Source organism: Schistosoma mansoni, chromosome 1 (assembly GCF_000237925.1).
Source record: "Schistosoma mansoni strain Puerto Rico chromosome 1, complete genome".
In the NCBI taxonomy this organism is placed as follows: Eukaryota; Metazoa; Platyhelminthes; class Trematoda; order Strigeidida; family Schistosomatidae; genus Schistosoma; species Schistosoma mansoni.
In genome coordinates this window covers 34223248-34250320 of record NC_031495.1, presented here as the reverse complement: position 1 = coordinate 34250320, position 27073 = coordinate 34223248, and the positions used below count along the sequence as shown (strand labels likewise).

Below are 27073 nucleotides of genomic sequence, written 5' to 3'. Positions count from 1 at the left end.
GTCATGAGTCCTCATCAACTGAGATGGTTGGGTCACGCGTTACGTATGCCTGGACACCGATTACCACGACGCGCAATGCTGACTAGTATTGGCGATGGTTGGTGGAGAATAAAGGGCGACCAAACCAAAAGGGTGGTATCAGTCCACCAAGTCACTAACTTCTATTCTGAGCCATGTTGGTAGATGCAGAGTACGTGGTTAGGGTCCGCGTAACTATTGTAACCAATGGTTGGAGACTGTAGGTTATATGGCTCAGAATCGATCACAATAGCGCAGGTGTATACACTCTTTATCTTCCCGTACACTGTGAGATTGGAATTGCTCCATATCTGTCTTTCTTTCTGTACTATATCCTAATATGCAATATCCCTTTTATATATTACCACCACAAAATTAACTACTTTAAATTTGATGTTCATCTTGTTGTGCTAATAAGGTATGGCAACTTGAATCGATGTATATGTGTGCCTGGTTCTACGTTGTCGCTGACTGACTGACCGAATGCATATAAGGTTTCACTACATACTTTATAAAAGAGATTCTCAAATTTATTTTACTAATTTAACAGGGAATAATAATAATGATAATAAAATTCACTCAAGTGAAACTTAAATAGTTGATAGTGACTGTTTTTAAATCTAAATAAAAGTAAATGAGGTAAAACTAAAATAACGATTAAGATACTCATAATAATACTGGTAATAATGACTAGGTATAATATATCAATATAATAAAGATATATAAATTCTCAGTTGTCTTCAGTATCTATTATAAAATGACATAAACAAACACAAACAGAGAAGGATAATCCTAATTAACCAAAACAAACACATATGTATGACTGACTGATTGATTTACCAATTTAGTTAGTTGATTGGTTGGCCTATTGTTAAAGTGGAAAGATAAGTAAATTTTGATGATAATAGGGGACAAGAAGAAAAAAGGATAAGTATGATATGCTCTCTACTCACGGTGATTAGTTTTATTATGATTTAGAAAAATATTTCATGGATTTATTGTTTCCTTAAACAAAGGTAAGGAACTGAAAACAAAATAGTTATAAAGTTCAGAATTGTAATTTTCTTTCAATATTATACAAATAGTTTTGCATAAAAAACTAGGGCAAATATATATCCAGTTGACTTGCTAAAAAGAAGTCAAAAATATTTCAAGGTATTTGAATTTTTCATTAGATAAGAATTAAATTGATTACAGAGACTGGTGATATACGCTTTCTTGCACATTTGATCTGACCTCATATTAAATATAATTACATTCTTGTCATGAACATACAGAACTGAATAAGAAGTAATCAGATGGTAAACGTAGTAATATTACCGATATTAAAATGAATCAATGTATTAAGGAATTATCTAAGTAGAATTAGGAATAAAGAAAATGACGCACAGGAAAAATGCTTATGTCAAACTACTTACTATGGATATTACCTAGTCAGTTATCTACCACAAGAAATAAAAGATGACTATGTAGTACCGCAAACTGATCGAAGTTAGACATCCTAACCATTGAATTATAATTCTGTAGGCTAGAAACTAAAAGTTCTGAGTTTAATCCACAGTGCTGTTGTGGATGCGTACTGCTAAGAACTTCCATACAAGGACGAAACAGCAGTTCAGTCCTTACTGGCTTTTAATGGTTGCTTAACTAAGATCAGTTTGTGATATAAACAGTGACGATTCCTAAATTCACTAGCTTACGGAAAAAGCATTTCAAAAAATCCCTCGCTGATAACGAAAAGCAAAATGGATAAACGAAAAATTGAAGCTCAGAAAAGACAAACTTAAAATGACTATTGGCAATTTCCACTTGTATATATAGCACATGGATGATGCTTTCATCATTTGCGACAAAAAACATAATTTAAAGTCATCTTCTACAGACATTTAATAACTGTCACTTCAGACAAGAAGTTAAAAACAATGTATTCACTTTCTGGATATAAAAATGGTAGGAAACACAATGGAAATTCGAGATCTAGCTACAGAAAACCCTCATGGAATGATCAGCTGTCAAGCTTCCACAGCTGGATCCTCATAAGTTGAAAGCGAAATTTATTTACATCCCTCACTACGTGGATATAGAGAATTTGTAGTCCCGAAGTTTCAGATAACGAACTGAATCTCTTCAAGAAAATACTAATCGAAAACAGGTGTCCATTGGTATTTATTGATAACTTAGAAATCAAACCTGAAGTACAAATAGCCTCCGTACCAAAAATTTCTATATATGAATGTCAATTTCAAGGATGATAAAACTGCAGACACCTGAAAGAGAAGAATCTCCGACCCCCTTAACAGGACGTTCTTCGCAGCAACTTTGAGATTAAAGTTCTCCAGCCGACCAATGTTCATTAACAATCTATATTATAAACCTGATTCGACCTATTCCACGTCCATCTATCAATTTACTTGATCATGTGAAGCCAGGTACATGGGTCATTCGGTCAGCACTTTATTAAGAAGAATTCAAGAAAATTAACCGCTTTGACTGAAAAGAGGCAGAAACAGCTCAATAAAATGTGTGATCGAACACCTTGTCAACACAAGCCAAAACGGACTCAGCGTTCAAAGTCATCTACAAGATAAGTAGAAAGCTCCCGAAGGCAGTGAGTTTTTGTCTTTTTAACATTGTCAAAGCATTCGCAATACATTCGGAAAAAACGGAATTATGTGCCCAAAAGAAATGCGTCTTAATCTCGCGTGGTTTTCTTTTCTCTTTTCTCCTTCTACGCTCATTTTCTACCCTTCACATATTCTCTATGGACCTTTGACCCCCAAACCGCTTTATGTCTATTTCTATGATTCTTCCAATTAAATTTCATCTCAGTTCAACATTTTATCAGACTGAACATTCTTTTTTCAATTATAATCCTCTATCTGTCTTCATGATAAATATTCAAGATCTCGACGACGACGACAACAACAACAACAGCATCAGTTTCACTTAATAAGAATATTGTTTATATGCCTTTATTTATTTTACATCACTGTTACCATGTTTAGCAAAACTGTTATTCTCACTATCACTATTATTATTACCCTTTTGGAAAAAAAGTACATATTTGAGATTGCACAACTTCATAAATTAATTTACTGAACCAATAATAAAAAACAAACTAGTCCAACTCTTATATACATATATTCGAATTTTGGTGTTGGAAAATTACGTGAGTGTCAAATATCAGATAAAAAAATAGTCATTAGATAAAATCATTTATCTAGTTTTATTTTCAAATGAAACCTTATTTTTACTAACCCACAAAAGTTATTTTATTATTTATAAATTATAATGATAATTTTTTATATAGTTCAGATCATGAGTCAATTGAAGCTAGACCACCATGGAAAACCTGGAAGCACTGGATGGCCGTTTCATCCTATTGTGAGACTCCTCAGCAGTGCGCGTCCACGATCCTGCCTCGCGAGATTCGAACCCGCATGAAACGGCCGTCCAGTGCTTCCAGGTTTTCCATGGTGGTCTAGCTTCAATTGACTCATGATCTCAACTCTATAAAATTACTAAAATCTCCACAAAACCCCCTCCTGATAATTTATTGGTAAAGATTTGATTATCAAAAGTATTTTAACTCTCATTCCTTATATTATTTTGTTTAGTTGATACAAAAGCTAATTTTAATGTTATTTATTTCAAATCAACCGATCTGATAGAATTTATATTTAAATATACATAAACAACAAGCGAACAATGTTTTAATTAGTTTAACACTGTCAATCATGTATTCCTTGTTTTTTCTTATAAAAAAATTTTTTTTTCAGGGGGAGGGGTTGATAAAATCATTAATATTATTAGTAGTAGTAGTAATTAATAATAGTAGCATTATTACCATAAGTATTATTGTTCATTTTAAACCAATTGAAATGCACTTATAGATTAAATGAAAATCAACAAATTAAAATCAAGCACAGTTTATCGATCCGTCAATATTATTTATGATAGGAGATAAATCAATAAAAATAACAGTAGTAATAACAATAAGAATGAATAAATAAACTGAATAACGACTAATATGAATGAATATTTTTCAGATTTTTATATTCGACCAAAAATCTATAAATAATCACTAAGAAATTTGAATGTTGAGTTATATGTATACAACAGGCATTATTACCATTATTATTACTATTATTAGATTTAAGATAAAGTCATTCATGATCGTACTGTTGCTTTCTATCTCAGTTAGCTAGTTAGATAGGCTATTCAAATAAATGTAGTAGGGATAATGTAATAGGGCATAGTACTAGAAGTTATAAACACTATGCTATATATACATCAAATACACCGCGTAATTTTTATGGATTATATTTGCCACTAGAAAAAAAATTACGATTAACAAATGTACATATAAAGAAATACTATTAAATCTTTTTCATAAAATAGTTGGTTCGGACACATGAAATGATAGATAAACATTGACTTTTACACAGATAATCACCTAAACAATCAAATCAATGAATGAACAATTCCCCCGTTCATCAGTTGAAACAAATCATAGACACTGAACAAAACAATACAAATTGTAGTATATTTTGTTATAGTGAAGGTAAATACATGTTGAGTGTATCATGTGCTTTGGGATATTGTCCCAATATAGTTCGGATCTTGAAGAAACGTTGATTAGTTTATATTCAACTGAAAGTATATGATCGGAAGTAAGATGGTGAACAGGATTTTGCTAGATACGGTAGCTTAGACAAGCTACATATACACCTACTACCATTCACCATCAGTCAATGGTGTCTCCTGAGTATAAACAAAGCACTGGAGAAGTTACAGAAAAGTAAAAATGGAAATTTCAATAGCCCCATCACAATCAAATTGATAGTTGGTTGGAGATCGTTCGTAGATCAAAAGGGTCAAACCTTATTAATATAGGAATACTTATTTAAGTTCAACATACGATACTGTTAAATCTGAAACATAATTAGGGTACTGGTAAGTATTTCTGTAAAATGAAAGGATGATGAAATAGCCTTATTGTAGAAAAAAATACACACCCTTTAAATACTTTAAATATATTTATAAATTTCAGCAGTTTAAAGACCCCCAGAGAATATTCAAAAATGAAGAGTATTTGAGCGAACAATTGTTTTCAATAACTTCATCATTAGGCTCTACAGTTATAAGTCCATAATTATAATATTTTGCAAAGGCCAAAATAAGGCATATATTAATGAATTTGACAATGTTATATGTTAAAAATGGTGAGTGTTTGCATCTGTTACGACATATATACTTCAAAATTGTGTTATTTGTAAATTAGAGAGGTCATTTAGTAAAGGTCAAAATGATTTGGAGTAAGGGGTCCAGTCACAATCAGTATAATAGTAATATAGCCAAAATGCAAATGCAAAAAATCGTGTGAATAAAATTCATAGCAGGAGAATTTCATCTTGTCAAATGAGATAATAATGATAAATAGTAATAATAATAATATTGTTGTGTGAATATAATACTTAATAAGAGAGGTGTTATCAAGGTAATTACGATAAACCGATTGGGAATGATGAATGTGAAGATTAAGATAGAGGTAATTAAAAAAGGGGGGTTAGAGGTTTATAATATTCAGTTTAGGTATCCGGTGATCCAGTCGTAGGTCAAGGTAAACATAGAGGCTGGATATACCTCTTCTGGATACATAAGTTCTGTTTTCTGAAGTTGATCCAGATGGCTTCGGCTATGTAGAGTGACCGTAATCTAACTCTTTGAGGTAGATTTTTGGGAACTTGATATAAAACAGAGAAAGCTTCCTCTATTTTTATGATGTTCACTATCTACCAAGTGAGAAAGGACGGTGCTGTTAATCGATTCGGTGACTCATTTTCCCAACCCTGCTGGTACATGTTCACAAATACGCAGGGATAAAGCCCTCTAAGTACGGCATATGTAACTGGCCTTAGTAAAACATCATAATTATGGAATTATAACTATAGAGCCTGATGATGAAGTTATTGAAAACAATTGTTCGCTCAAATATTCCTCACATTTATAAATCTCCAATTTTCAAACATTTTTTGGAATTTTTCTAGTACAGTAACAGCTGACTTTCTTTGCTGGTTCAGCTTAAATAAGAAAATACATAGTATTTGGGTTCAGTTTATTAGAAAGTTCAACTTAAGAAGAATTACAGGTTAAATAAACAAAAAAAGGTTCAGTTAAAGAGAGTACATTTTATGTAAATTTCGAAAACTATCTTCAGCTGTTTACTTTTAAACACATTCATCTGTTCTTATTTTCACATCGTCGAACGAAATTCCGAATAAGATTAGGGTTTAAAACTTGCTGCTAATTGTCTTTAGGATTTCTTTTTTTATAGTTTACGATCCACATATTAAATACGAATACCATGCAAACTTCTAGACAATATCATTAAGAAAAATTCCAGTTTGTCATTTAAGATAAATCATAGTCATTCTTACCAATTAAGTGTAAATAGTAATGTAGGAGATACGATAATGCTATATGTATAATAAAAACTTGTCGTTAAATATTTATCCTCCAAATAAAGAAAAAGTTGCCTATCATTCATTCACTGTTAATCTTAGATGAAACAATAACAATCAAATGTTTTTTTGCATAGCAACAATACTGGAAACAATAATAATAGTCAGCTTACTAAACCTACAACCTTATATAACTAGCGTTTATGTTACTGACAAACTTGTGGTCAACAATAGCGTTATTCAAAATTTGGCATAGAAACCATAAAAATAGTATACTTTTGAATGCATAGTAATACTTTCACATAAGTGATTGACTGACTGGATGGATAAATGAATAAATACTTTGGGCGTTATTGGTACTGAACCAGTATTAACAAGAACATATAAAAGATACAGTTATACTTACAATACAAAATAATAACTCTAAATCTTTAGACTATTAAATTATTTCGTGCAAAACGTAAGAGAAAAGGGATAATCATTATGGCTAATCATGAAGATTTAAATTCCATCTTAACTGTAATTATGACTTCATCATATATACACAGGTAGTTTTGTGGTTGAAACACTCGGATTTAAGCCACTACTTAACAAGGTAGCATCTTATTTGATGTGCTTCAATTTAAAAAATCAGATAGTACCACTAGTCTTTATACCTAGTGTAGTTTATAGTTGATACACGTGTAATTGAAAATGACAGTGATTTAATTAATGTAGCAGATAGACTAACATTTCATCTTTATGTTTTATTACCAATAATCAAAGGTCTCTTCATAATAATTGTAATTTACGATATCAACATGCTCTTGAATCTATTACTTTAACATTCATCTATAGCGCAGTATTACGACTTAATGTCCCTTGGACAGCCCCTTGATCCTTTTGGTCATTGGTTAAAATCAGTTTTACCTACTTCAGTGAAAATGGAAACACTCGAATGACAGTACTAGTGTTAACGCAATAAAAAAGATTACAATTCTCTGTATGGATACAGCAATTTAGATGACACTGGATTGACCAACTGAATTTAAAATAGTCATAGATATTGAATACTGATTTCTTTATTTTTTATCGTAATGGCTTGATAAAATGTTGATATTCTGCTGATGGTATATCTATTCGTTGTGACTGATGAAAAGCCGCTACTTGAAACTTGTTTAACGAAACAGGACTAATATAGCTAGATGTAAAGAAGAATGTATAGCTGTATACAAAATTTATTTAGGCACCAAACATTGATTCACCATTTATTTCAAAACTGACTGAAACGACATAAAACTGATTAATGAAATATTTATATCATCTTAAATGGCCGGTCAATAGATAGATTTGATTGTATTGAACTGGTATTAGTTAACACTAATTAATCAATAATATAAAGTATACTTTTTACGAAATCAATAAATTAGCATTTTTAATCAACATACATAATTTAATTACTGAGTTATTTCGTTCTATCCTTATACCTAACAATAAAATAGAATATATATATTTAAATTCATCTAAATTGCTTCAGACAAATGGAGACGTAAAATGTTGGGAAATATATATGTGAACGATTCTTCTGCGTTTGGATTATCTTAGTAACAGTTCAAAATTAAGTACAAGGATTTCAAATAGACAGATCTTCAAAAATTTCATTTAACATCATTTATAGTTGAAAACTGTACAACCATTTAGCATAAATCAATGGGAAATTTTTATTAGTACGGGTTTTTTAAAGTTATTATTCATCGAGCCGTCCGATGCGAAATTTTCTGATTAAATTAAACTCTTAAGTCCAGTGGAAGCATTTTTCGTAGTTGATAATATATGAGAGTCATAAAATGCATTTGATAGTTTCAATAAATAATAAAAGTACAACAAATTAACGTTAATAAATTTCTCAACTGAACTATGACTTAAGTCACAATCGACAATTTTTTCAGTCTTAGAGAAGATCCAGTCTAACCGGTAACAAGGTTTACTTTAATTGTATGTTAGTAGCAATCATTTCTTTTCCACTCAAATTAGCTAACTTTATGAAGAAAGAACAGGACCTAAGAACAATAATATACCATTTCAATCTTGCAATCCGTTTTAAGTGATTAGAGAAAAACCCCAAGATATGTTATAAGGAAAATAAACTTTAAGTTTTTCGAAATTGGAAGAGAAAAATAAGTGTACATAACTGCTACAACAATATTATCAGGTTTTATTCAGTTACAATAATTCTTGTTATCAGTCTGTGTAAGGGCGGAATGCACAAATCTAACATCTCAGATGTACAACCTACACCAGTACTTAGTGTACATAGAGAGACTGAATTAAACAAAAAATATTTTTAAGCTAATTTTACTTCACTGAATCATATACACCTTGTTTAACTATCTCAGATGATGTGTTACAATAACTTTACCAGTTCGCATCAGAATACTTGTAGCTAATATATGATGAAAAAACTGAACTGATCACTATCCTGTAAAATTAATTACTTTGGATAAGCCGATGTCGTATCCGCGCGTAGAGCGATTTAATGTATTAGATAATAAGTAAAATTATTTCTATACAATTGGCGATGATCTACCCGGGGAGAGCCCAATAAGATCAATTTAACTGTTCCAGTAAGCAAAGAGACTACATTTACTATCAACCTAAGTTTTACTAAAACCTAGTCCTGAAGAAACAAGCTAGTACATTTGATACCTGAAAATATATACCGAATATCATGAAATTACTATTCAATACATTTAACATGATCATAGCATCGAAATGAGGAGGGAGAGAGAGAGTAGGAAGTAAATAATAATTAGCAAAAGTTATAATAACACTAATGACAAAAATCTAGTCGTTAGGATAGACTCGAACGATAATTTACACAACTACCATATTTCATATAAATAACCTTCATTAAGACGGTAGCTAATAACAAAAATCATTAGAAATACATAAGAATTCGGATCAATAGCCAATTCTCAATCATAAAAAACTTAAGCAGTTGTAAACATTGTTTATATTAATCAATTCTACAGGGAAAAGAATCGAATTCAACTACAACAAGCAGCTATCATAACAACAAAATATGTTTTTTTGAAAAAAAGAAAGGAAAGTAATTCGAAGAAAGAAATGAAGAAAAACAATAACAAAATAAGTGGAAACAATTCTTCCCTATCCTATTGATCGATTAACTTGTGTAAAGAAAGATCAGAATATGGAAATTCATTCATCAATCCACAGTAGAAAAGACCAATCAGGATGCAGCATTTAATTCAGTGAGATTAACAAGAACCGGTTTTGTCTAACGAACGACGGATCAATAATATTCTATTCTGCTTTATAGTAATAATAACAATGAACAATGATTTCCATAGATGGTGTGGCTACGTGAATAAAAAGGGGAGATGATAAAAAATACCACTGATTGATTGAATGATAAAGAGTAAGGATAAAACCAAGTAATCACATATGTTGTTTTAACGGGCTTATTGATTATTGAATAAGTAAAAATAAAAGTCAGAGAAAAGAGCACTGGAGACAAATTTTTAGAACAAAATCCACTGGGTAAAAAATGAAAAAAAGAGTAAAGCAGGACAGACTCTCTAGTTCAAATTCTCTAGAAACGATCGCATAACAAATTTAGTAGATTAGTGTAGAATAGTCTTTAATTCTTATTTTTGATAATATGTTGACGTTTTCACTAAATATAGGCATTGTAAATTAGATAACACTGATCGAAATCTACCAGTTAAATTATAAATGTGATCAATAAGCTATGAAATTAATATTATATTTCAATCAGGCTTATGTACAAGAATGATATAAACGTTATTATAGGGTGACTGAGTGATCGATAAAGCCAACTAGATCATTCACGTAGCCAGTCAAAATTGAAGCATTTGATCGACAGAATTCGACCAATATTAAAAACAAAGCGTAACACTGATTAACACTTAGCGACTAGTCAAAGAAAAAACCTCAATACAGTAGGAGGTTAGTGGCAAATGAATAACGTATCTGACTATGACACTGGGTGACTCAAATTCAAATCGCATGGAATGGGTCATTTACCTTAAGATACTAGGTATGACTTGTTGACAAGTGCCAACTCACACCAAAACCTAGGTTCATGACCTCTCGTCGATTTCCATCACTTACTTACTTACGCCTGTTACTCCTCGTTGAGGGGCATAAACTGCCCACCAGCACTCTCCATCCAACTCTGTCCTGGAAAATCCTTTCCAGTCCTTTCCAGTTGCTATTTGTCCTTTCCATGTCTGCTTCCAATTCTCGGCGCAGTGTGTTCTTTGGCCTTCCTCGTTTCCGTCACCATTCAGGATTACAAGTTAGGGCCTGCCTCATGATGTAGTTTGATAATTTCCTCAATGCGTGTCCTATACAACTCCAACATCTTTTCTTAATTTCCTCTTCATCTGGAAGCTGGTTTGTTCTTCCCCATAGCAGGCTGTGGGTTGGATGGAGAATGCTGGTGGGCGGCCTATGCTCCTCACGAGGGGAGTTGTTCTTCTGAATTTTTTATTGATGCAAATATGATCGATCTGGTTCTCCATCGTGTGATCCGGTGAGAGTCATGTAGCTTTGTATATGTTTGTGTGGGAATATTGTGCCACCTATAAACAATTTGTTGAACGCACATAGATTTACAAATCTGTCACCATTCTCGTTCGTTTCTCTCAATCAGTCCATATTGTCCCATGATATCTTCATAACCGTCGTTGTCCATTCCGATTTTGGCGTTTAGATCTCCCATAGATTTTCAAATCTCTCCCCGTTTTGCTTTCTTTCTCCCAGTCAATGTCGTCCCATGATATCTTCATACACGATGATTACCTTCATTCATGATATGTAGAAATACCTAAGTGATATTATCGCTAACTAAGGTGCCAGAAGATTAAAGTTTAACTGCTAAGTAGTGAACTTAGACCCCGTTTACATAATGGATATCAAATTCTAACAAATGCTTACAAATATGAAACCAGGACCAAGTGATTACGGGCGAACCACTGAACAATATCTACAAAATCTATATTCTCAGTCACTTTATGAAATAATAATATGCTGGTTATATAATTCCCAAAGTGTATTCTGTATTTTAATAGTCATCGCAGTCTAAACAATCAGATCAAGATAAAACTTACTTACCAAGTACAAGTTTATTTACTTAGCTTCCAGTAACAATCTTCGTATAGGTAGTGGTGATAATATTCGTCTGCTTAAATCAAATTAGGTACAGTAAAGTTCGAGCCTATGGCCTACAGGTTGAAAGCTGTCTGCTTAAACCGTTTAATCTACCATCCCACCAAAAAAGATAAAGGACATAAAACATCAAGTTGACTTGGATAACGCTTTTAAAGTTATCAGATGTGCTCCTTCAAATTTGCCAAATGGTTTAAGGGTTCTCCTTTTGAACACCAGTGAAGATATCTCAATACACATTCAGAAACCTAACCTCTGTATCCAAAAGAAGCTTGTACAAGTCGCTCTGTCTCAGTCACCGATAAAGATCGTGTAGGAATGAGTAAATCTACTTTCTTAAATCTTCAGAGTTTCTTTCACTTTGTGCGCTTAAATACTTTTGATATTCGTCTCATTACTATTACGTAGTCATCACTAAGTTAAACTTTCTTCTTAATGCGGAGGTAAATCCCTAATTAAATATTATATAATCTGGCAATTGATGATCTAGATGTTTACAGATTTTGGAAATAATTGTTAGAATTATCCTATAATCCCTTTTTCAACTACCTAGCTAGCCATTAAAAATTATTTTCATAGTTACGTAGAACTACTTCATACGTATCTTTTCATTATCTATACGAAACATATCCTCAATGTTCAGTCTTTTTCATCACACTTTTTACTACATTATTTCGACTCATCTACAGTTAATCTTTTTGACTTCATATGTTTGTGGTACCGAAGCACGGAAGCATAGCCTGATGCACATCTGTGCCAGGTTCTATGCTGATGTCTGTCTGTCCGATTAATGGTCAGTGACTTAATAGACTAATGTCACATTTCGGTTTGGTCACCGTTAGTTTTACCATAACTGACTTCTTTACCATCAAACATTAGAAGTCAAGGTAGGCAGTCGTTGGAACATTCGTTACGTATGCCCAAACAACCCAGTCGATGAAGATTCACACCGATTTGCTAATAAGTAATTAAGCGAGTTTTATGGATGTACTTGTCAAAACTGTGTGAGTTACAATTAAAACACATAGTGATAATTATCAGAAGCAGATGGTTTGAATATAAACTTAGTCCTCCAATATAGCCGAAAGTATTTACGTGTTGGTGTGATTTAATAGTTTAATAAGGTGAATTTTAACTACTATGGTTAGATGTTAGGATGTAACTTGACATAGTCCTCTTTGAGCTACCGGGTTAAAACATTATGCCTCAAACAAAAATGTAACTGTAATATTACTATTTAACACTTAATTGATCTTGTCTTATTATTGTAAATAATATATTTATGCTAGTGTGAAGCCATGATCAGAGACCAATTGGGAAAAATTATTTCATCACTCTATAAGTCTCTTTACCAAATATCTGAATGGAGATTTTCATTATAAACATAATGTTTCCCATTGTGATGTAATACATTTGAGTTTTCATTGATACCTATCTAGTGATCGCTCTAGTTTACAAACCCAGCTTTAATTTAATATATAGCCTTTTCCTAATGATAGAATTTAGTCAAATTAAAATATTGGTTACAAAGATGAACTAGTCCAACAAATAAGATCGCTATTCTGAACTACAGGTCTTCAATATTGTAATTCAAAAAAACTTACCGTATTTAAATAGCATAGACAGTTCGTCGGTCAGTCAGACGCAAAGTCGAACCTAATACATATGTACATCGGTTCAATTTGCGATACCTTATTAACACTGACATAAATAATTCAATTAATTATTCGAATAAGAGCATATCTGTTTAATAATTAGCTAACAAATATTTAAATTACAATTAAAGACAATGTTAATTAAGATCATCATATGTTAAACCGCATGGACATTTACATAATTACTTTACTTAATATTAGCAAACTTTCGTGAATTAAAAAAATATGTATATTACAATCATTATCATCAATAAAACAAGCAAAAGTTATGTAAATAAATTAATATATTTTTAATATCCCAATGAGTAGAAAAATTGGATTACAAAGAAAGGAGAGTAGCTGATGTGTTCCATATAATGCTTAATCCTACTGCTCTCAATAGAAAGGAAGGCCTCACTATACATACTACTTGGACTATCTATCCTAGTCACCTAGTCTGATATTATTTACAATTTCACACCATTATATTACAAATTAAACTCTATCCTTTGTCAACAGTGCACACATACACATACAAACTTACATACATGTCGCTTATGAATCACCTTGACCGAAATGAAACGACATGACATTGATTTATTCAGACCTGTTTTTTGATTGATCACCTAATATTCGTGTTGTCCCGTTGTATTATTTAAACTTGGATTAATGTTAATTTGGTTATTTATTCTCTGAAGAAGTGGCTTACACTGAGTCACGAAACGTCAGTTTTTTTACTCATTGGGATATTACAAATATATTAATTTATTTATAACAATCTACTCAATGCTCAATTTATTCGAAATTATCAAATCAAAACTTTGTAATGATACCTATAAAAAGTTATGTAAGCTAATAAGTAGTTAGTAGTATCACTTCATCATTTTCAGGAATTTTCGTTTAATTTAAACAAAATTTATGATTAAAAGATTATTGTAATAGTGAATTGTAACATTGACAAGTAGGAAACACTGGAGAGTTGCTTCATCCATTAATAGACTACCTAGATCACATGTTCTTTTCCTATCTATTTTATAATAATTTTCAAGATGAACTCATGAATTTCAGATTTTGGAGACTTAAATCGGCTCATCAATTAGTAAAACTTTTATCCAACTTCAGTGATACAGTTTGTCTATATGATGAGTAAATCTGATCTTCGATTAAAATATCCTGTATATAAAAATCTCCTTTTCAGCTTCTTAATTACGCTTCATTCATTGGTTACGATAACCACACAAATTTCAACTAAGTAGTCTCAGTTTAACAGTCATTCTCTTTTATTTTTTTTTAAAATCCAAGTAACACTTCTCAAGCTTGACTACTTATACGATCATTTATCAATGATTTAGCTAGTTTTGAGAATCACTGTGATTAGCAAATCTTTTTTTAGAACATGATTGACTTTGTTTAGTGGACAATAAACTTAGATAATTTTTGTTCACAAGATAGGATACTTTACAATAAACAAACAACAATAAACAAATAAAGAAATCATATGATTTGATCTGATTATGATAAAATCACATAACCATATATAACTAGACCAATTAATTTATCTTTTCTACAGATTATTCTCTTGGAATTGTCATCAAAGTTCAATTGAAAAAGTTTGTATTTATAATTATGGTTTATTTTGATGACTTATTGACATATTCTACTCATTAGATAACACATAATGTAAACCTTCATTAAAATAGTTTGGTTTACTTAGCTACCATTTTCAATATTACAAATATATATATGAAAATTGTGACGTAAGACAGCAGGGACAAAAGAACACTTAAAATATGAGTTAGTTACGTTCTTCATTAACACAGCAAAATAATTATTATGTATGTGTAATAAAAGTTTGTATTCTATCACGCCCCCTCATTTATTCATACTCATATCAATATCAACAATGTTAATCAACTATTACACGCAAACAAAATATACATAACCTATAATTGTCATGAGTAATTTTTTTTCCCAATGATTAACGATACTTCTGAAATTCGCATAAATATAAAACAAAAATTAAAGATTATTATTATTATTACTATAAAATAAACAATTAGGAAATGAATGAAGAAAATAGTATGTGATAAAGAAAGCAAGAAAGAAAATGATATTAGGAAGGCCAGAGCGGCTTGAATGTAACAACCAGTGTAATATTAATGTGTAGAATTTCTAGCTGGTAAGAAAATAATAGTTGAAATCATGAGTCGATTGAAGCTAGACCACCATAGAAAACCTGGAAGCACTGGATGGCAGTTTCGTCCTATTGTGGGGCTCCTCAACAGTGTTCATCCCTTCTGATAATAATCATATGCTCACTAGTGAATGACTTCAAGAGATATTTCCCAGAGTTCTAGGGAGAAGCAGTGACCAGTGGAGTTCAACCAGGTCTGCTGTAAGATATCAACTCACTGAAGACAATTGGTGAACGGTCGCTCAACTTCGTGAGTTGGTTGAAGTTAGACATTAACACCATCGGATGCCAGCTCAGTGGTCTATCAGTTGAGTGCTCTGGCGCGAGACAGATAGATCCTGGGTTCGAATCTCGTGAGGCAGGATCGTGGATGTGCACTGCTGAGGAGTCCCACGACAGGACGAAACTGCCATCCAGTGCTTCCAGGTTTTTGATGGTGGTCTAGCTTCAATTGACTCACGATTTCAACTATGAAAATACTGAAATCTCCACCAAACCTCTTCTGATAAGAAAATAATCATTGTACAGCTTATGTAAATAAAATCGCCTAAAATAAAATTTTCTTCACTGAATTGTCACTATACTATATAGGATAAATGTACAATCATTAAGAAGTTGATTAATTTATGAAACTGTGACCAACGTACGTCGAATATGAACGTTGAATATTCCCTATTCAATTATTCAGATATAAATACCTAAAGTGAATTTCAATATGTACAATAACTTTACTAGTTATAACCTTGTTGTTGAATCCATTGAAACAACAAAATTAATGCTGAAAAATAACTAATCCAGAAAAATATTCAAAATGATCCTATGGTTGACAATAATCATAATAAGGACTCAGTTTCTAATTAGTATTAACGGAAATGAAAACCAAACGAGGAGTATTTTACTAAGAGGCTAAATGTAATGCAATAAATCTTTAAACAACAGAAGTTACTTAGTACCATTTTATTTGATCTGCCAAATTAATTTGAGAATTCACCAAGTTGAGCGAAGCGATCCAGTTAGAGCTAGCGAGGTTATAATGACATTTCTACCTTTTTTTAATGAAGGACGTGTATTAATGTCAACCCAACTATTAAACCGAACTCAGAACTTATTCGGAAATTATAGTAGACTTATGTAATATCTGTGATATTACTGATTTACAAAAACAGTTGTGGAAATGAATAGATATAATATCAACCCTTACTTTACATTGTGACTTTATCTCACATGAATTAAAATCCTTTCTTTCGTTAAATCTTCTTCGTTCAATGGACTTTACAGTAATTTTAAAGCTTTTGACAAACATTACGATCTAATCACCACAATCGGATGCATTTTGTAACCTTTTTTCTAATTTATTGTAGTATGAAACAATTTAGCAACTATGGATATTTTCTCATATCCAACTTCAAGCCGCACAATGTGTAAAGGCTGGTGATAATGAAAAACTGTTCAAACACAAACAATGAGTGAAGTGGAGTTCAAAAATATGGCCAAATGGTTGGAGGATGAGTTTTTTAATCACTAATCCAGCCCCATACGAAAAAATAATTATTTTAAGAGATATGCAACACAAAATCGTCAAAACAGAAACTTTGATGAAATCAGTAAGAAATGTTGTTTTGTAGCCATCACATGTGGATTACAATAATAATGATAAATATAAGTAGTTCGCACAGGAGTTACTATGTATAACGAAAGTTAGCTTGTTTTTCACATAAAAATTCTGTATCATTTTGTACAAGTACACACAAATATATGAATTTATTGCAAATGAACTACAACAATGATCCATTAAAATTTATTAAATGCATATAGCATTATTATGTACGTTTCCCTTGAAGAATTATAGACCAAAAACAAACACCTATCAAGTACACTTTGATTTCAAAATAAATTAACCTGATGTGTAAACTAACTTAACTATTCACTGAAACTCCAACTTATAACTCCTCTAGTCAACAAGTCTACAACTAAAAGTGTTTATATTTGTGTGATATATTCGAGAAAAGATTATCTGTAGAATTTCTATAAATTGATCCATATGTAAATTTTCAATAAATCCAAATTTTATTTGACTCATTTTACAGTGACTAAATTTTCAGGTGATATTGTGTTTTGTGCCGTAATAATATGACAATGTCAATCAGAATAAAAGAATTATCCTGTCAAGATTCTTTTTACTTTTCATCATATCACACTAATTAACAAAACACTTGTGCATAGTCTTAACAACTAGTCCAAAAGTAATTATTCGTAATATAGTTAATTCATGAAGGTTACCTATTCATTGTAGAATGATTATATTCCTAATGTGAGCCAGTAAAAGCTTAAAAATAGCAAAGAAAATTCGGTGAAACTACTTTAGATTTCATTGATATTTCGAGCTATCGCCAGCTAACTTCAGATGAAACCGTTTTACTAAAATTCGGATCTAAAATATCCCAACTTATTAGTAATCACGCTAACTCGATAATCAACACAGTGTTGTTTTAGTTAAAATCGATTATTCATAATGACAATATAATACAAATCAATCAGTTCATTGAAACTAATAATTTATTATATGTGAAAAATTCTAACCTTGACGAATCTTCGTACCAATAATTTATGTTACATAATATAATCAAATAGGATGGAGAAATTGACCCAAGAATAATATGGTACACTTGGACAATACAATGTGATAGCAAAGATCCTAGGCTGCATTATTGGTGGGGTTGTGAAGGCCTCTTGATGAGACGTCCAATGCTAGGACCAAGAGGCTGTTCAGAGCTTACAAGTTTTCACTGGTGGCTTCGGTAAGATCAGTTAGTTATTTAAGCAACGAAATTTCCACTATCTCCAACACCCCCCTATATTTATTTATTGGTACTTAAGAATAATGAGTCATCCAACCGAACAATGGTAAGCGATGTCGAATACCTGAAACTAGCCTATAGTAATAACGAAAATGGCGTCAGACACTTGAAATGATTCATAACTTCGTGATAATATTGTCTAAGGTCATTTTGAAGAACAAAACATGGTAAAATGACATCCATATTTAATAATAATAATGATAATAATAATAATAATAATAATAGAAAATGATTAATTTGTGACAAAATAAGTTTTATTAATTTAAGTTGCCATTTTAAAGTAAATTATGAGATCAATAGCAGGATTTTAGATAAATAGATGATTGAAAAAATGGCGAAAAAAGAGGAGTCCCATACTATGATGAAACGGCTATCCAATGTTTCCAGGTTTTCAGTGGTGATCTAGTTAAGATCAACTAATGATTTCAACTGTGAAAATTTCTAAAATCTCTGCAAATCTTCCATATTAAGAAAATGATAATTGAACGTAACCACTTGAATATTAATCCATAGATACTTACATCTGAATCAAGAATAAGTTCGCTTATAATGAAGAAGACAGGTGAAAATGTTTTCAGTAACTGCTTTTTATATATAAATACGTCTTTTGTAAATCATCGACTACAACTTTACAAAATCGCCATTGAAAAAATACTCGAAATAAGTTTTGAAAATGTTTTTTTGTTGAGTAATTAGAGATAACTACTAGTCTATCCTATAGTTACAGTCACTTAGTAGCACAAGCGACTGGAAATACTGTAAGGTAACAACATGTAGTCAAACACAACAACTGTACCAATTCACTTTTTGCACAGTATCTCTTTGGATTATATGCTAAATTATAATCATTATTATATGAGCTTAGCTTGAATATTTAATAAGTGTTCACAATATCTCTAACTATAAGACGAAGTAAAAATAACTACTATTATAAAAATCATAATATTTTGCAAAACAATGAACAACAAACATTGTAGGATTACATCTTACACACTAATATACATACCTAGTTTAAACTTTGTTAACGTTGATTGGATGACCTATTCAGTATACAATGAACCCGGAGAACCATGTACCTATTTATATTCGATAATTTTGATGTTTGATTATAATTCCTTGAAAAAGCTTGGACCAGATTGCCAGGCGAAACGTTGGATTTACTACAAATTCATTCGCTAAGATTTTACAAATATATATTATTCCTATATAATGTCTTACATCAACTCGGCGCTCAAATACTTTGAAACTATTCGCTCTAATTTAGACGAGAGTTCTTATACATTGTAGGATGTGTTCTAAATCTTCCACATTAATCAAATCAAATTGACTCATCTACCAGGTACTTGGGTATAAGCCACACTCTAAGTGTGACAGCTTGTGATGCTACCCAGTTGCTCAAATCGAAATACATGGAGTGAAGTGAAAGTCATAGAGTTGATACATGGTGGTCGAACAAAATAACCACTATGCCACCACTTCACACCTTTAACACACACACAGTTTTACAAATGTAATTATACAAATAAGTGCTTATGTGGAAGATTGAGAGTACATGAAAACAAAGTGAATTTGCTTCCCATCCCACAATGTTAGTTATTTTTTTCTGTATAAAAATTCATAAAAAAACTGATTTCATGAAATCTTTACAATTATATAATAATTCTGCAAGTAAGTCTACAACATAAAATACTGATTATGTTTTCGCATACGTATTTTGTTTCTCTAATAAGAATGAAGAGCTAACAGGAATTAGCAAAATTAAGTAGGATAGAAACATAAAAAACAATTAATAACAAAGTATACACACATTTTATCTAATTGACCATACAGTTGAAATAGCCAACACGTAACGATAATTGACTACTTGTATCTACAGTAAAAAGTTCTCTTTATTCTACGACTACTCTGTTACTACTGAAACGCAACATTTGTGTTTTTTACTAACAGTAACAATACTGACAATAATAATAGTAATAATGATAATTGTTCTAAACTACGATTGTGTGTGATGGTGCAAACTATTTTACTTTGGTGTTTTTCAATCAAAAACACTGAGAAAAACTGTACACAACAAATTGAAACACAAATGATATTCCAACTCGTAGGTAGGAGATGGAGAGAGAGAGGGGGGCAATGGAGAATAGGAAAAAAATGTTCCTTAAAAAAAATTATAGTAATAATGGTAAAATAACTAGTTAATAGATAAATTGTTACATTTAAGAATTTCAAATAATTTACACTAATAGTTACTACCACCAAAACAAAACAAAATAAAGTCTGATATTAACTTTTGAATATATTCTATTGGATGAATAAAATTATGATTCATTTGTCTAGACAACGGAATTATTAGACTGAAGTAACAAACAAACACTTAATTACTATAATAATTTAATCTACTTGATTTAGTCTGACTAGACGTGTACGTACTATCAGCTTTTTTTTCACAGTTCACTATGTATATTTAGTAGCCTATTCTTTTACATTGTCTGTTCAGTGATAGAAAAATAAGCTATAAAATGAAAATACAAATGGCACGGACAATATGGAAGTGAAAAAAACCATGTGTATACTAGTGACTAACTAAATGGCAAGTAGAATTCACTGAATTCTAGTGAGAAGTCATGATTAAAAGGAATTCAATCATGTTGGTCATGAAACAAATATCATAGATCGTAATAGATGATGGTCGCGTATTATGACGAATTGACTGAAGTAAGAAATATGAATTATCGTTTTTGAAAATAGCAAATACTTCTTTATACAAATTTCGATTCCTAAGGTTGAGACAAAAAATAAAGACACATGAATACGTTGTATATGACCAATTATAATCAGTTATTCCCTGAACTCTGCAATTATAATATTCTTAAATTGATGAACTTATCGATACTAAATTTGACACCTTTAAAGATTCATTCACCATATATGCCAACCACGGTTTCTAATAAATAGACAATATGGTTACTAATTGATAAGACAATTTACCAATTATTAGTGAACTGAATAGACAACTTCGATACGGTTTACAAATATTGAGTTTTACAACTATCTAAAACGGTTGGATCTCTGACAAACGTGCTACGAACTTATTGGTATATATGATTATGAACAAAAGAAGCTATAATACAACACTCGCCTTCACCAACAAGTGGCAATAAGCCATACGCCAGATTCACGTAGACAAAATCACCTAACTTTTTGAAGAGAATCTAACTAGATACATAATATAGGAAAGCCGAACGAAAAGAGATCAATCGCCCACTGAATAAATTACCTCTGGATTGGCTGGCAAGGATTTTTCTGATACTAGTGGTTTGGAATTACTCAAGCTATCCATTTCCATTAATCAACTATAAAAATAAACAAGTTTTAATAATAGACTAGACTTCATTGTTAAGTAGTTACGGAACATAACCAACTGAATCCCCAATCCTGAGTAGGATTCCTTTCAATATCAGGATTGATAAAATGACCAATTAAACAACAAATCTTACCATGAAACATTAGGGTGTTCTGACTCTCCGACTCATTGCTTGATGATTAGAAACTGACAAGTATCCATTTTGTCTTCCTTTAAAGTCTGCTATCCATGCAAACATTTAGTACTATAAGCTTTAACAAAACAGATGTAACTTGTAGTTTAACATGTGAACCTGTATATGACTTCTAAGCTGTAATTATCTTTCGATAATCTACTACGAAGTTGGTGTTAGGTTAAAACACATGTTACCAAGTTCACCCATTATTTCAAGACGACAGTTCGAATTCAAGTCCAAGTGAATTTGAAATGTATTTCAATGACGTAAGCGCTATCTAAAGCCCTAACTTCTTCACTGTTAAATTAAAATATATGTATTAATCTTTTCTACGGACAGAACTCAATAAATGTATTTAAGATTAAGGAAATGTACAGATCAATGACTACAAAAAAAACAGCATTTGTTCAACAAATACAAGGTGATAAAAACTCATTAAGAGAATAAAATTAACAAGAAACTAATAATCTAAAGGGAATAAAGCAGATCGATTAATTTATTATTCCAATAATTAGATAACTGAGAATATATTTAACATATCAACTATACAAATTCAGATTTGATATAAAAATTTATGAATAAATAAAAATGAGCATCAAGTGTGAAGCAAAAATAGTAATTTAATTTTATAAATCCACTGAAGTCCTGCTTCATCGAAATATTAGTAGATATACAACTACTCAATTTTAACATTACTGTTAACTCTTTAAAAATATACTCGTGAACTGTCCTCACATTGATTAATTATGCAGAAGTTTGTTCACATAAGAATACCTTGTAACCATATTAATTGTCATAGCTTAAATGAAATAGTTTAGAAAAACAAAGCTAATATGAAAGAAACTGTGTAATTAGTAATGTGATTTAATCCAAATTGAATTACAGTCATGTATATATATATATATATATATATATATATATATATATATATATATGGTAGGGGCTATTACCTTTGTTATAGTAGACTTTTTATTCTTACACAAAAAATATCTTTAAATAAAATCACTGATGGTTGGTAACAAAAAGATCAAGTTAACAAGAAATAAACACAACGAAAGAAACCTAATGTATCATTGAAAGAGAAAGTAAAAAATTCCAGTGAATAAGATTCTGATCACGATATCCATTAGAAATATCTTTTAAAATCATTTACATGATTAAATGAAGAGGGTTAAAAGAAGCAAAAATAAAATAATTGAACACCACTCCTGAAACAGTTAAAGCCTAAACTCTGTAACAGCATAATGTTTAATCAGTCATTTTACCACTGGCCCTACTATTTCTAATTTGTTACACTCAGTAATTAGTTATGAATATCTTCCGTAAATTTTCATATTCAATTATTTGTTACAATCATCAATTTTGTGTATTACATTTCTTTCTCACCCTAGTCATATGCATTAAATGGATAATTATGTCTTATAATTCTATTTTCACTTTATTATTATTAATTTACTTTAACGTTTAAACAAATACAAATTAAATTAACAGAAAAAAGAAACGTTTCATGAGAATACAATATTGCGTGGGGAAAAGCGATATACTGTATGCATATAAATAATTAGATTATGATTTTCTTGAAACTTGATAAAATTGCACCAAATCCCTTTTCTAGTATTATGTTATATGCCGAAAATAAATCTTATAAAAGTATTCAAATGATAGAATAGATATGAAGTTGAAGTGGTAAACTTCAGTTTATCTATTGTCACAACAATCTTATTCAATAAATAGTAGTACCATTGAATGAAAATTTATACACACATCCATTTCGGCTTACAAGTGGAGTGATACTATTGAAGGTAAAAATACAATCCAATAAAATAACAATCAAGCTGACAAACTGATATAAAACATACACTGGAATAAAACACTATGTACAGCTTTATGTAAAAGTTAAAAGCACGTAATTATTATTACTAAAACTGGGACTTAAATCAAAAGGAATGTCTAAAATGGAAGTAGAATAAGGAATTCTAGTTTGATAGTTAGAGAGTAAGTATCTGGGCTGCTGATTTAATGGTTTGCAAGCTAAATGCCCGTCATTAAAGTTATTTAAATGTTAGTTTAAAATAACATCTTAATTTATTGACCTATTCGGGCTAAATATGGTCCTGAAAACCACAACACAGTCAACTCTGTCCATAAATAAATTGACAGTTAATTAATAAGCGATTTGTTATCTAAAATTAGGTGAGGAAAAAACGTAAAAGTAGGACCTCATACATAAGGCCTAAATAAGGCTAAGTTTAGTATCAATAAGGATAGTTATACGACAGGTTTATATGACTACATCTGTGTGAAGATAGGAAATTTTCTTAACAACAATCTTAGTTATGGCCGAAAATATTTGAGAAGACTTTAAATAGAAATTTTAAGCTGACGAAACAACCGGTCACAAATTAAGTCACAATGAAAAACTAATTGAAAAGAAATATATTTTTAGCTTTATTAGTCTTCTTAATGATTGTGTGAATGGGAATTTGTTGTATCTAGAACCTTGATCCTTACTTTGCCGCAAACTACTAGTCTACTTGAACGATAGAACCCGCAACGTCGCAAAAGAGAGAAGACAAAGACTAGTAAGTAGGAAGTTTATTCCCCCAAATCAGTGTCAAAATATAGTACAGAAATCTCGTGTATTTATAGTTTTTTGGCTGAATGTAAATCATCATTTCGGTCAACCAATAGGCACATAGGGGTCATGCTAATCCATCCAATGGGGAAGCTACACGTCGACATTCTAGAACATTCCCCTAGCAGTGATTGGATGGAATGTCTGTGGCTCTTCCTGGGCGTCTTAGGGCTTCCTAGAGTCTACCGACGAGCCGTCCTTACAGAATTTTCATCACATTACTGATATGACTGAGAATAATTAAGCACATCTCCTTGACCGGAAAATAAACCACAGAAACTTCAAAAATTAAGTTATTTTGGTAGAGTTCAGGTGGATAGAATATCTGTTAACTTAGCAAGCTATTATGTGAAAACAGTTTTCACTTACGTAACTCAGAGCTATGATCATAAGTGCTGAGCTAGGTCATATTCCCTTGATTTCGATAACTTTTTTCAACATGTAGTTTGTTAGGTAGTAGGATCCACACACTTGTTAAGTTACAGTAATACATTTATTAGTTATTAGACCTGCGTAGAAAAGCTTTGGAGCCGCACTGTTTGTGTGATGGATGTAAATGTTACTCGACTGTTCAAAGAGAAGTAAATGAGATATGAACTTCGGACCTGAATGTTACTGGTTAAAAATCGACTACTGTAATCCTCAAACCAGCTCTCCACATTGATCGTACATGGCATGTTACAACTCTATGTTACAATCAATTTACGAGCGCTAACTGATTTGATCATACGTAAATATGAAACCAAATAAACCGCATTATCTTGTTTTAAAACCCAGAGCAGCGACATAAATTTGCCGCATATTAAAAGTATCACCAACTCATTTATGGCGCGAAAACTAAACATTATATATATATATATATATATATATGATCCGTCTTTCTCAAGAGTAATTGCCAGAAAATAAATTGAAAATTTAAGGTCATGTGAGGAATTACTAAGAATTTCACATACCAGCGTTACGTTGTACTTTAACTGAAAGTTCTTTCTAGGTTTAAAGAATAAAATATTTATAACTGAAATTATTTTAATTTGTAATTATAAAATTTATCGACATTAGAAGTACAGTTTATGATAAATCCGCCACAAAAAGAACTAGTTTTGGCCTTCAACTACATAAGCATACTTTCGGTAAAGTTGATTCGGGTACGAGGTATAGCGGGAGTAACATGAAGATCATACCTAAAATTTGCTTAAACCATAGGTAGGAAGAATTTGTTCCAATGAATAAAAATTTCACAACTTTGATAAGCTTTTGAAAGATAATAAACGTAATTTTTAGTGTAATAATGTTACTAAAGAGATAGGAAGTATACATTAATTGATTTAGGAAGAAGAATAACCAAGGAAAATGAAAGGACTGTTTGGAAACAAGCATCCTATGATTTCTAAAAAGACATAGCAATGAGTATGCTTAACGGTCAATAGAAACTTATTTCAACTTTCTTTCCATTACCTCAATAACCAGGTACAGACACGTATACTTGGCTTTGAGCCACACTTAATGTGAGAGCTGGTGATACTACCTGGTCACCCAAATTGAAGTAGGTATGGAGGGCTTTAAAGCTGAGGTTTAGTAGCTGGAAGTTCAAGTCTTTAACTACTGACAGCTGCTTCACTATTTATACCTCATAAAAACACAGAACCGTTTTTTCTACTTTAATCATTAAAACCAAACACCCTAACTCATAAACAGAATTTAGAAATCCTGATACATACAAAGCACTATAACTCGTCTATACAGGTGTAAACAAAAATCACAGTCCAGTATTATCACATGAGTGATAATAATAATAAACATGAGGAATTGTTATGATGGAAATAAGATTTATAGTTAGGAGAGATCTAATCTGTCATATTTACAACTACATACGTGTAATTTCTGGAAGTCTTAATCTCTTTTTGGTAATAAGCAGGAATAAATACGAAAAATAACAAAACCCCCAATAATTTAGCTGCGGAAAACATTTAAATAAAAAGGGGAAATATATAATTTGAAAATAATTTGAAAAAAAAAACCAAAATCGGTCATTTTTATAACCATGTACAGTTTCGTGTTCTGTGCTGACATTAAACTAATGCACAAAGATGAAAGATACGATCTAAGTTGCTTGATAAAAGTGAAGTGTGTGAAATTGTAACCCAAAAAGTAAAGTGGAGTGCTGAGAATTTCGAGTTAATAACATCAGAAGTTAAATTAAGCTAACAAACAGCAAGCTACTTTCAAAAAACCCGCTTTTTTCATGAAAAAAAGTAGATTATCTAATTAAGAACCTAATTACATAAATTTGAAAAATGAGTGTATTAAAATGGTAACATGTACTAAGACTAAGGCATCTTAGAGATAGAACCAGACCTAATGACTTTTACTTATAAATGTACAGAAAAAGAATTCTATTGAAACGGACTAAGTGAAACTCATTCGCGAAACTCTACACAACAGTAATACAGAAGTAGGATGTAATGGGATACAAGTTGGTTTATAGTATTCGACAAGATTAAAGTCAAAATGATACGAATGAAACAATACAGTACAATG

General features: G+C 31.1%; 1 protein-coding gene across 1 annotated transcript in view; it reads right to left on the bottom strand.

Moving 5' to 3' along the window:
- The window catches only part of Smp_142620 (protein kinase), a gene marked incomplete at both ends in the record, with an annotated part of 120797 nt that overhangs the window by 84237 nt on the left and 9487 nt on the right, over nt 1-27073 (bottom strand). The window lies entirely within an intron of this gene.